Raw genomic sequence first — 13,159 nt, 5'->3', positions numbered from 1 at the left:
GGCTATTATTCATCCTATTACAAAGACATAAGTCAGCAAGGGGCCCATGGGGAAACAGTCTCCTGACCAGGTCTCTAGAAACTTATACTATCATCCTAGGGAGAGAATACTGCTAAACAATGGCTCAAATTAGAGTGTATAGGTAAAACTGCTATTTAAATGCAATTTATTAAGCTTGTTAATATATCTAAGGAAATATAGATTTACTCATCATTCAGCTACTTTGCATCATATAATTATGATTTGTTTTTTGCCTTGAGCAAATAATTTGCCTCAAGCATAATTTCAATTTAATTAACACCATAAAAATGAATGTGAGCATATTTATGGGGAATTAAGTTACAAAATGCTAAATTTAGTATACATTTTGTGAGGTGTGGTTCATTTGTGACGTCCATTCCTATCATCTTATGTTTGCACAGCTGGTAACTGTAAATTCAGCATGAAAACTGTATTTGAAAATCAGCAGACATTTCACTGAGGTTGGGGGTGAATTTGTCACTGCTGAATTATTTGATGATCTACATTCTTAGTTTGTTGACTTTGAGGGGGTGATAATGGCTATATTACTCACATAGGTGTCCAGTATTGATCCAGCTTGTCATAGTATGAGATACCTGAACCATGTCCATAAATTTTTTTCTGTCCTAACCACAGAGAAGAACACTGAACCATACCACTTGCTTAAGGAATGGGTATAACCCTGGCACTGGGGAGGGGGCCCTCTGAAAGTTTCTAGTTCAGCTACAGCTCTGGTTAACCTCAAGCTCAGAGGTCTGGGGAATGGGGAGGCAAAGGATATTACAGAAATCATCAGACTGACCCTCTTTCTGACTATTTTGGTGTTAATGAAGGTTCTGGTTCCCTTCCCTCTCACCCCTTAGCAGCAGTTAGTGCTTGGCACACTTTTTTCTAATGGCCCAGATGAGGGATTTCAGCTATAAGAGTGGTCATGTGCACAGACAGAAAAGCCTTACAATGAAAAAGCCTGACTGAGTACCTCCTTCTTGGTTTCTGAAAGGCTCAGAATGGCTTGCAACAGAAAATGGATCTTCAGCAGCTGCCCACAAGGTCACCGACAACAGCAACCAGCTCTCTTCATCAGCCCCTGCCAACCCCACAAAAAGTACATATTCTCCTTCAGAAGGATCCATGAGGCCGCCATTCAATGGCTGACAGAAATGGAAAATCGATTCCAGATTCATCTCTGCTGGGAATTAAGTATATTCCTTGGAAATAATGAGTTATGAGGTCATTGAGGGCTTGTTCTTTTCCTGCTTGCAGAGACATTTTAATTTTAGAAGAAAGAGTGACTAATGAACAGGACATTCTAATTCCGGTGATGTGCTTTTTCCCATTTTAATGTCAGCATGTCAGCGGAACCACAAAAATGTTGATATTTCTCTCTTCATTAGTCCTCGTGGTTCAGGAAGAACATTGTCACCAAAGGGAAAAAAAACTGGGTAACTCCTGATCCCCTCCACCCAGTTTCAAAAGACAAAACAAGGTGCAGCTCTGGTGTCAGCCAGCCTGTTTTCACTGCCCTTAGTGGGGTCATTCTATACACCAGCAGGGTCCCCACAAAACAACATTTTCCACACTTCGTCGATAGTAGTGAGATACAAGGAAGACAATGTCATTCAGAACCCAGGACCTTCAACAAGGTGGACAGAAGTTTGAAATGCAAAAATAAGAAATTCCCTTAGCAAGTCTCTCATCAAGCAGACTCACAGCTCATTTCCTCCCCCAAGTTTATAAGTACCATCTATTGAGTGCCGGCTATAATTCTGATGTTGTTAAAATCCTGTTTACAGGCATTTTCTCATTTAATACTTGTAACAGCCCTGTGATGTCACACAAATAGTAAATTGCAGAACTGACATTAGAAACCAGGTAACATAGTCTGTATTCTTAAACCTTGTGCTCGAATTCAGTGGCCCTCAAACTGAAGCCTGCATCAGAATCACCTAGGGGACTTGTCAAAACAAGGATTGCTGGGCCCTACCCCAGAATTTCTGATTCTGTAGATCAGGGGCTCAAACTCTGAGAATGATTGCTCTCATGCCTCAGTATGATCACCCACAATCACACTCTTAAAAAGCTACTTATTCAGGGAAGAACTTCAAATACAGAACACTATTCTGACTCCTCCCTTCCCTACTTCCTAAAAGAGAATCTGAGAACACTGACTGATGTGCCCAAGGCCAGGCAGGAAAATAGAAAAAATGGAGAGTTAGAGGTCTGTATTTCTCAAGTAACAATGTTCCAGTTTAGATAGAACTTCTCTACGGTGGCCCAGGACATCTACGACACACATCCTTAACTGAGGCTCTCTACTTTAAAGTGAATGCCTCCTTCATGTGGGCAGGACTTGATCTTACTGTGGTGGTTCCCTCCACCATCACAGTCCTAGGGAAGGTTCTCAGAATTTAGAATACTTTGCATTTCCGTGTCTCTTGAGAAACCCTGACCCTACCATGTCAACCCTACAGTGAACTTAGCCACCAAAACAGCTACAACCTCACTACCTGAGTTTGAGTTTTTCTTTCTCTGTGAGGGTGTGTCTCTCTCTGTCTTTCTCTGTCTCTCCCTGTCTTATGTTATTGCTCACAATTTTCTTATGGATTAGCTAACCATTGGTTGATTCAATAGTAAAGCTGATGCAGTGCAATAAAATGAAATATAGTCATGTGTCACTTAATGATAGGGATACATTCGGAGAAATGCCTCATTGGGTGATTTTGTCATCATGTGAACATCACAGAGTGAATCTACATAAACCTAGCCTACTACACACCCAGGCTATATGGTATAGCCTGTTGCTACTGGGCTACATACCTGTATAACATGTTACTGAACAGAATACTATAGGCAATTGTAACACCATGGTAAGTATTTGGCTATCCGATATGGTTTGGCTCTGTGTCCCCACCGTAGTCTCATCTTGAATTGGACTTCCATAATTCCCACATGTTGTGGGAGGGACACGTGGGAGATAATTCGAATCATAGGGGCGGTTTTCCCCATACTGTTCTCGTGATAGTGAATAAGTCTCAAGAGATTTGATGGGTTTATCAGGGGTTTCTGCCTTTGCATCCTTCTCATTTTTCTCTTGCTGCTGCCATGTAAGAAATGGCTTTTGCCTCCCGCCATGATTCTGAGGCCTCCCCAGCGATGTGGGACTATAAATCCAATGAAAACCTCTTTTTCTTCCCAGTCTCAGTTTTATCTTTATCAGCATCATGAAAACGGACTAATACAATTCTAAATAAACATACCTAAACATAGAAAAGGTGATGGGTTGTGCTATGATGTTACAATGGCTATGATGTCGTTCTGTAGTAGGAATTTTTCAGCTCCATTATCACCTTATAGGACCACCTCATATATGCAGTCTGTCATTGACTGAATGTCATTATGCGGCACATGACTATACCTGAAATAGACACAACCGGCACTTTGATTACACTGGGCAAGGAGCTAACATGACTCCTCTTCCCCACCCTTCTTCCCTTAATAATAGCCATGTCTTGGACCTTAAACAGCCACTCCTCTCTTCTTTCCCATTCACTTGGGACCGCGAGGACTTTCAGAATGGGGTACAACTACGCCCAGTGCTGGAGCAGACTTCTGTAGTTTGCCTAAGCCTCTATAACACAAGGGTTCTCATGCCTCCAAAGCCCTCATGGAGCTATTGTGAGGAGCTGTGCTCCTCAAAGAGGAAGTTTGAAGTGACCAAAGCCTACTTTACTGATAGACCAAGAATTTTTTTGTTTCAATACCGAAAAGTCAGAACATAACATAAATGGGAAATGAGGCTTCACGTTCTACCTGTCTATATTGCAAGACTCATAGAAAGTTATTTCTTATTAAGAAATTATAAAACAAACAGGATTGGCCTAAAACAGTAAAGGGAACCTAACATTTGTGGTTGAATATTTCTATAATATACCAGGCACTGAGTTAGGGGCTTCAGCTATGCTATTCAATGTAATCATCATCATATCTCCAAGAACTTGGCTTTGCAATTTCCATTTCATAGTTGAGGAGGCTGGGGCTAAGAGGTTATGTAAGTTGCTTCAGATCTAATTGAGTCAAGGCTGGAACCCAGAATGTTCTTTCTTTTATGGTATACGGCCTTTTTGGAAAGGCACATGGTAAATAAAGATGGCAAAGTGGAGGAGAAAGATAAGCAACTTAGAAAGGAAAATCAAGAAAGGGTGTATGATGGAAACATAACAAAGGCATTTACGTGGATTACAGAACCAGGGCCTTTAAACCCATTAACCAAAAAAATAAAACATAAAAAACCCATTAGCCACAACGAAAAATGTTTAAATGGAGACAGATTTGAGAAAGAATGAGAAACGCATAAAAAGTTTTAGAGTAGATCAGAGTACAACCTAAAGAAGCACAGGAAAGGAGAATGAGCAACAAACGCCTGTCCATGAACACACTATAACAGAGACATTCAGGGACACCTGATCAAGATGACAGGGTATAGGGATGTGGACAGATATAACTCAAATGGAGTACTTCTTTAGTCTTGTTAAAAAAGAATGGGAAAAGGAAGTGCAAATAAGCATGAGATTATATAAATGGTAAAAACCTTAGAAATGTGTAAAAGAATTAGAAAAATAAATTGCCAAAAGCAGAGAGAAAGCGGGGAGGGAGGGAGAAGGAGTTGGGGAAAGAGGAAGTAGGGAAGGGGGAAGAGGAGAAGGAGGTGAAAAGAGAGTGAGGAAGGGAGGGGGAAGAGAAGAGGGAAGAGGAGAACAGCAAGACACTGGGGGAGGAACAAAAATGTTTTAAATGTTTCCAAGGAACAAGCATGCAACTATTCTGATATCTGCAGAAATGCTGATTTTATGCTAATAAAGGAAAATACAACTACGACATACCTTTAAACATTTCAAAATAAAACCACAGAGATGGGTTAAAGTGACAATATCAGGAAGGGGTTCTTCAGAGAAAGGATCTGTATGAATTGAAAAGCTGGGCTCAACTCTCCTTCAAGATACCTGCAATAATGCTGGCAAATTCATCTGCCTTTCCTTCTTCTCTGGCTCATTACTGAGGTGCCGCAAAATGCTGTCACATGTCCAGGCAATAAAGGGTTGGTTGGGAGGCACACCTGCTACCCTTTCTTTTATCGCTGGGAGCAAACAATGCCAGTTAGGATTTACGGCATGTCTGAAAATGCCCCAAACACAGTCACTCTCTTGGAGAACTGCGAGGAGAGTTCAGACCTAGATACGGATCCCTCACGGACCCTGTTCCATGCAGCTGTTTTTATGGACTATAGGATAATAATTGAGGTTAATTGCCACTGAAAGACACACACCATATGATCTTTTTATGTCCAGTTAGTGAGATGGTTCCAGCCTGGAGAGATGTTCCCGGGGCACCGCAGTGATTCGCTCCCACCATTCCCTGTACCTTACATTTATGGGTTATGCACAAGCTAATGGGGCTAATTGTTACTGCTCCAGAGGAAGCCCCTTTTGCATTTCCCCCACCTCCTGCCTAAATGTCACGTCCATTGTCTTTTTGTGCTTTGGCTTGTACACATTTTGCAGTCCACATACTTTTTTAACTGCTATTTAAAAAAAAAAAAAAAAAGTTACCACAAGTGGAGTTTGGCAGCCTTGCCTGTTGCTCTCTGCTCAAGCAGGATTTTGTTTTTCGAGTCATAGAATAAAATGATTTAAGAAAAAGAATCCTCAGTGTTCAGGCTTTGCCTTCTAGCTTCAAAGCCTTTTACAAGCTGCAATTCATTAAACACAATAATCATTAGAGGCCAGTGGACCGACCTCTGCAGGGAGAGAGGCCAAGCCCTCCCACCCCACCCTCTTTCTCTTTGTGTTCCCAGCCACAGAAAGCAGGAGAGGGGGCGGAATAATGTTGTTCCCACCAGGCAGGCCACCCATGGCCTCCAGCCCAGGCTGCGTTTCTCTCTCCTCCCTGCCAGGGCTCCACGCTCCATTTAGCCATCGGGTACAGGCTCTTCTCTCCTCTGGGCTGCGTTTGTCTGCCTTTCACAAATAGACAGGCTGCCCACGTTTTTATTTGCTTTAGATAAATGCAGAGAATTTCCTAGCCACAGGGCCAGCCAAGCCTGATATATGCCCCATGGGACAGATTCCTCCCTGCCCAGCTTCTCCAGGCTGAGCCAGGAGGTATCGCACCATTTTGTCACCAAGAGATAAAGCCAGGGCACCCCCACAGCATGCAGAGCCCAGGGAAGGGGAGCGCATGGCTGTGGGTCTGTGGTATTGGGGTCACTGGAATGAGAGGTATGTGGGCCACTGAGCTCCCCTGGGTCATTCCACCATTTAGAGTCCCTGTTTCTTTTGCTTTCCGTTCTTCCACATGGACCATACCCAGACCTTTTCTTAGAGACAGGGAGAAAATAATAAAGCATTCCCAGGGCCCAACCATGGCCTGTGACATTTCATATGGCAATGCCGAATTAATTTTTAGAGTTCTTCTTTCTTTCCCTTTCCCTTTCCCTTTGCCCTCCTCTTGTCTGCCTACTAGTTTAAGAAAACAACAAGCATAACATCCCCTTAAAACACTAATGAGTAATTATACTGTAAGGCAGCAGATTTGGCATTTAATAGCTAATCATTTCCTAATGGTACTGACAGCTTTCAGGAGTTTCATCCACAGAACAACCTTAAAAGCAGAAACTTGTGGCAGGATCTTCATGGGCTGGAGTTCACGTGGGTGAAAGATGTGGAACCACCCCCTACCCCACCACGCCTTCCCCAGCCCCGGGCTTTTTTCCTCTACTGTCTCTACCTCTCACTCCAACCCTCTGCCTTTTCTTGAAGTCTCCCCCGAGGCGCCTGTTTCCTCTCCCAGCTACTCCTTGACGGCTTTTCTACCAGCTCCAGATCAAATGGATCTCTCTTTCCTTCAGGTTCTTAAAACATCCATACTCAATGGTGTCAAAATTATAATTTGAAACTTGGAAGGAACCTGAGATGCCAGCCTCTTCATTTATGGAACAGGAAATCCAGTTATTGTGAGCTTAAGAGACTTTCTCAGTGTCACACAGCTAGTTTGCAGAAGGGACAAGACAAGAATCTATGTCCCCTGGCAATGACTTGCCTGCTTACCTTCCTACACAAATGATTGCTAGAGCCGGGGATGCCTGTAGGTCACCAAAGGCCATCACTCATGGCACATTTTGTCTCACCCCTGAAAAAAAAAAATGAGGCAAAGTGGTCACTGCTTTGAGCAGAATTCATTCTATTCCATTGTGAACCGGATTTGAGCCTCCAACTGCAACCTGGGGACTATCAGTACTTCCTTGCTCTGAGTGTCTCCAGGAAGTTCTGTTACAAGCCCTTGCTGCTCCCTCTCCCCACTTCTCCTGATTTTGCACTACTTCACTGCTTAGGTTGCTAGCTGAGCCCCTCTGGACACAGAGCACTCAAATACGTTTACTAACACATTCAAAAGCCAAACACCACCACTTATAGTGATGCTAATTGGCACCAATGGCAGTAAAGACCAATTATATGGCAAGATTTGGGGTAAGGAGGAGGTCCAGATGACTCAGAATATATTCATGTTAATTTAATATTTTTAAAATAATTTCAAACATATAGGAAAGCTTCAAAAGTACCAAGAAATCTTTTTTCCCTAAACCTTTTGGGAGTAAGTTGCTGACGTGATGTACCACCACCCCCAAATACTTTAGTTTGTAATTTCTTCAAAAAAAGGATATTTTCCTACATAACCACAGTACCAACATGAACACTGAGACATGCACGTGAATACATTACTACCATCTAATCCACAGACCCCATTCAAGTTTCACCAGTTGTCCCAATAGTGTCCTTAATGGTAAAAGGATCCAATTCAGGATGGTGTGTTAGATGAATTGTCATGTATTTTAATCCCTATCAATCTGGCACAATTTGTCAGTCTTCCCTTGACCTTAGTGACTTTAAGGGTTGGGATATTAAGATTATAAGCCAATTATTTTGCAGAATATCCCTCAACTTAAGGTTCATCTGGAATTTCCTCATGATTATATCAGATTATATATTTTGGCAGAAACAACACAGAATTGATGCTCTTATTGCATCTTATCAGGTGGTACATAATTTGTCCCATTACTGGTGATATTTTTCTTAGATACAGTGACATGTCAGTTACAGAATAACACAGCAGCAAAATACATAAAGCAAAAACCTAGAACACATGAAATAATGTACAGAACAATAGTTGGGAAAAACTCTAATAAATTTTTGACAGATCAGGGGCAAAAAAGCAAACAAGGAGAAAGAGAATTTGATAAATATAATTGATATGGCTCATTTTATATCATTTGACTTCTGGACTCCATTGACAGATCATTGACATGCTTTACATCACAGAGAACGCAGCAATAAGTTTTCCAAGCAAGATATCTCATATTGTATTTGAAATAAAAGTATAAAAATTTCAAACTACTACTTGATTATCCAAAGGTGCTTTTAAAGATAACTCTTGGGACAAAGAAAAAGTCAAAACTATAATGAAAGAATACTTAGGAAACGATAATAATTAGGATATTATATTTTAAAATCTATAGTATGGAAGCAACGTTGTAATCAGAAGCAAATTTATAATATTAAATGTATTTTTAAATAAAGGGGGAAGGGAACGTATACTAAGAATTCTCTGAACACATTATAAACAAAGCCAAAATACCAAAATAAAAAGAAAAAGGATTCAGTAAAAGAGAAGCAAACACTAACAAACTGACATTGAGAAGAAAAAAAGGATACATAAATATAAGGGTAGGATAAATTTATGATCATTAAAGTCATGTAGTATTGCTTCAGAATTGTACAGATAGATCAATGAAATTATATAAAGCATCCAGAAATAGTGTTCATGCATAAGTACTTAATATATCAACAAGGTAGCATTTTATATCAATGAAGGATGACTCTATTATTCAATAAATGATACTGGAAAATAGATTAACCTCTGTGGGAAGATGAAGGAAGTTAAATTTCCTACTTTAGACCATGTGTCCCCAAAGTATAAATGGATTAAAGAGTTTCTAGTAAAATTAAAATATTACTTCTAAATTTTAGGCAAAAAATGACCATTATATCCCATGATGGAAACAATCTTCCTACATAGCATCAAGCATCGACACTCTAAAGTAAAAAGATCAATACATTTGACTATATGACATTCAAATAATTATAAAACAAAATTAAAAGGAAAAGACAAATTAGAAATATATTTGCATTATATAAAACAAAAAGAAGAGATTCCAATATATAAATAGCTCTTCTAGAGCATTAAAATTAGAAAGACCCCACTTATTGGCAATATACCAAATCACATTAATAAGGAAAAAGATTGAAATTAAAATAAAGAGATAGAACTTTGTGTTTCTTACCTTGACAAAGATTCACAAAGATATAGTATACCCAGTGTTAGGCTTCAAGGACAAAGATACATTTCATATGCTGCTGGTGGAAATATAAATTAGAACAATCTTTTTGGAAGAAAATATGACTGTATGTATAAAAATTTAATGTGCATATTCCTTTCTAGAAATGTATTTTAAGAATTATAATTACGAAGGTGAGCAAAGACTTATGTGCAAAATGTATATTTAGGCAAAATCAGAGACAACGTAAATGTCCAACAATAGGGGTTTGATTGAGTAAATTGTGGTACAGGAAAAAGATGGAATAATGTTCAGCCATTAAAATCATGTTATAGAAAAATATATAATGCTGAGTGGAAAAGGTAGGATGTAATAAAATATGATTCCTCCTTTAGTTAAAAAAGTATGTATATACACATATATGATTTCTATATGTATAAGAAGAAAAGAGCTCAGAAAATGCATTCCAAATGTTAACAGATTAACAGCAGTTATCCCTATTTGGGTAATTTTTGTCTTTTCATTGGTGATTTTTGTGTTTTCTATGTTTGCTACAGTAAATATGGATGTTTTATAATCGGGGGAAAATAACACTATTTTCAAAAGTTATTTGAGTCTTTTCATGACAGTTGGTAAATGTTTTTTTCTTGTTAGTTTTCAGAAATTGCTGCTAATGAGCTTGGCTCACAAGCCAAAGCCAGGTCTACTCAGGCTTCCTTGGCCTTACCCCATCCCTGCCCATCCACCCCACCATGCCTTGTGTCGCCACAGGGCTCCTCTGTATATTTTTTCCACAACCAACTCTTCCCTCAAGCCCTTTCTTGGATCCCTGGAGTAAGGAAAGGGCTAGGAAGCCCCATCTGGAGCTGGAGTCTGACAGCAGCTCCACTCCTCCTCCCTAAATCCTGCAGGCAGCCTACCCTCCAGCACAGCTCTCGTCCTGCACAGCTCTCATCCCGCACAGCTTTCCTGAGTCCCAACCAGCCCCAGGACAATAAGCACTTCACAGTTTCCATGGAACAGAAGCCAAGCTGGGAGCACAGCATGGTCCAAACAAAGTATCTGAGCCACAGAGGAGAAGGCAGCTGGTGGCCAGTTGTTGTCGCTGTGCGTCCAGGGCTCACAAGAGCCCCATGGCATGGAAATGACCAAAGCATCTGAGGCCACCTTGGCATGATTTTTTTCACAAGCAGACAAGAGTCTCACTGCAATAACCTCAATTAATCGTGCAGAACAAGGCTAAGGAGGCATCAGGATTGTTCCCCCATGCGTGTGGCCTGGGCCAGCCTGGCTTCTCCGGGCTTCTGCAAGGAGAGAGGGAGAGGCTATGGAGTGTAGGTGGAGGGGGTTTCAGGCCCCAAAGCTGTGTGATTTTGAAAGCCCTTGTTAGCCTCTAAATCCTTTTCCAACAATCTTCTGTCAACTAACATCACTACTGTAGTGATTTAGAGACTTGCCCATTAGAATCCTTAACACAGTCAGTTCTCAGCAGCCTGCATGAGTGGATTGCTGCCTTCTCCTTGGAGAACCCATTAGAACAGGTGGATGGGTTTGTTTTGAGGAAGAGGTAGCAATGAGGAAGGTGTTTTCTGAGTGTACAGATCTAGGAGGAGACACTGAGTGAAAAAGCAGCCACTGCAGGGCTCTAGGGGCAGCATGCAAGAGAGGAAAACAAAAAGAGGGGGTGTCTAAAGCAGGTGAATGGGTGTGGAGCCACAGTTTCCCCCATCTTTTGTCCTGTGCCAGCCCTGGGCTTGGGGTTTCTACCTGTCTTCCAGGACCTGTCTTGGTGGTATGGTATAAGGGGAGGAAGGGGCTTCTTGTTTGATTGGCATGTGAGTCAGATTCAGGACAGTAGTACTCAGCTGAGATCCACCAAATTCCTGTTCTATACTCAGGGTGATAGTTGCTATAACTTGGTTATGTGGAAGGAAATTTAATATAAAATCCATATGGGTTACCATTCTGAAAGGTCAACTCATTTTCACGTGTTGAGATCTGAAGCTTTTGCATAAGTGCTGTGCATTCCACCCTGTTCGTGTCTCCTTTGACATTCATCAGAACTTACCTGTCCTATGTCCTAGTTCTACTGAAAGTGCCCTTCTTCAGGCAGTGGAAGGTGGGGAGTGGTTGGTGTGATAGAGAAGCCAAAATTATTGAACATCACCTGGTACCAATGTGTTGTCACATGCTCATTGTAATATGTTCCTGACTCTAGAGGTCATATTATTTTTATTTAACCTAGTAGAGTGAGAAAGGGACTTGGATTATAGTGTTTGGCAATGTTGAATTTATTTCACCCACAAATAAGGAAGGCTCCCAAAGTAACTATAGCTCATTTTTATCCTTCAAGAAGTCCCAGGGATCCTAGGCTACTCCAGGCAAAGCACATTAGGAGTCATGGCCACATCTTCTCAACAGGACTCCAGAAAAAGTGCTTTTATTCGATATAGTCAGCTTATATTTCTTCCATGAGCTTCTCCTATTTGTCTCTGAGAAGTTAAAAGTACAGTACTCCCTTTGAGGAAGCAATCTCAATACTCAGGTTCTACAACACACAATTTGGTCAAGGGGACCTTTCAGGAAACATCTCAAGGGACTTCAGTAATGTCCAGATGTCTTCCTTATCCTTTGCATGTTGTGCTAAATCATGTCGGAAATTAGGCTGGTTATATTGTTGTCACTTTAAACAGCAATTGTGTTGTTGATACTATACCCATTTTAGAAAGAATCATAGAGGCTGGTTCTGTCTGTATCTAGAGCAAAATGACAGATCCCTGACATATTATAAATTAGAGAAAGAATGGAAAGAGTGAGAAGATGGGAGAGCTAGAAGCCAGTCTCCTTTATCAAAGTAGCGTTGTTTTTGCCTTTTTTTCCACCAGAAAAACAAGGAGTGTTTTTTTTTCTTTATAAATCACAATCTTTTAGAGACTTTTTCTTTTAAAAAATTAGAGGTTCTTACTAAATGAGTTCCAAGCTGACATTCTTTGATGAATTTGGACAGGTAAGGGAGATAGATGTTTTCCCTAACTGACCACCTGGCTCAGTTCTCCCACACTGTCTTCCCCTTCCCCAAGTGCTCCCTTGTTTAATACAAGTCTCCCATTTTCTTTGGGCTTTCACTTGATACAGCAGGCCTTCTCTGCATGACAGCCATCATAGCCCCACAAACAGGGTTCTCCTTTCACGCAAATAATTTCTTAGATTACCGCAATTTTTCCATTTCCATTTGTGGGGAGGAATTGTTTTTTAAAAAATACAGTTCAGTGTCTTGAGCCCATTTGCACTGATTCTCTTTAGATAACCAGAATATCACAATAATCAAAATCAGCAGTAACCACAGGCATAAGGATAGACATAAAGATAGAATCAAATTAAGATAAATAAACTGTTATATTTATGGTCAGCTGATTTTCAGCAATGATGTCAAGGAAATCTAAGAGCAGAAACAACGGTATTTTTAACAAACAATACTGAGAAAATTGCATCTCCACATGCAGAAAGGTGAACTCAGACCTCACATCATACACAAAAATTGCCTTAAAATGGATGAGAGACCTAAATGTAAAAGCTAAAATATAAAACTTTCAGGAGAAAATCTTCAAAACCTTAGGTTAAGCAAAGATTTCCTAGATACAACACCAAAAGTATGACTCATAACAGAAAAGAACTTTTATTTTGGACTTCATCAAATTCAACACTTTTGTGCCTCAAAACGCATCATTAAGAAAATAAAAAGACACACCA

At 40.4% G+C, this 13,159-nt stretch overlaps 1 long non-coding RNA gene across 2 annotated transcripts in view; it reads right to left on the bottom strand.

Moving 5' to 3' along the window:
- The window catches only part of LOC134733516 (uncharacterized), a 211,722-nt gene that overhangs the window by 96,229 nt on the left and 102,334 nt on the right, over positions 1-13,159 (bottom strand). The window contains exon 3 of one of the 2 annotated variants that reach the window (XR_010117075.1): positions 7,125-7,206. The exons of the other annotated variant lie outside the window; for it this stretch is intronic. This is a non-coding gene — a long non-coding RNA (uncharacterized lncRNA). The remainder of the gene's footprint in view (positions 1-7,124; positions 7,207-13,159) is intronic. 2 annotated transcript variants of the gene reach the window in all.

This window comes from Symphalangus syndactylus, chromosome 18, assembly GCF_028878055.3.
Source record: "Symphalangus syndactylus isolate Jambi chromosome 18, NHGRI_mSymSyn1-v2.1_pri, whole genome shotgun sequence".
Lineage (NCBI taxonomy): Eukaryota > Metazoa > Chordata > Mammalia > Primates > Hylobatidae > Symphalangus > Symphalangus syndactylus.
This window is presented reverse-complemented; position numbering and strand designations above follow the sequence as displayed.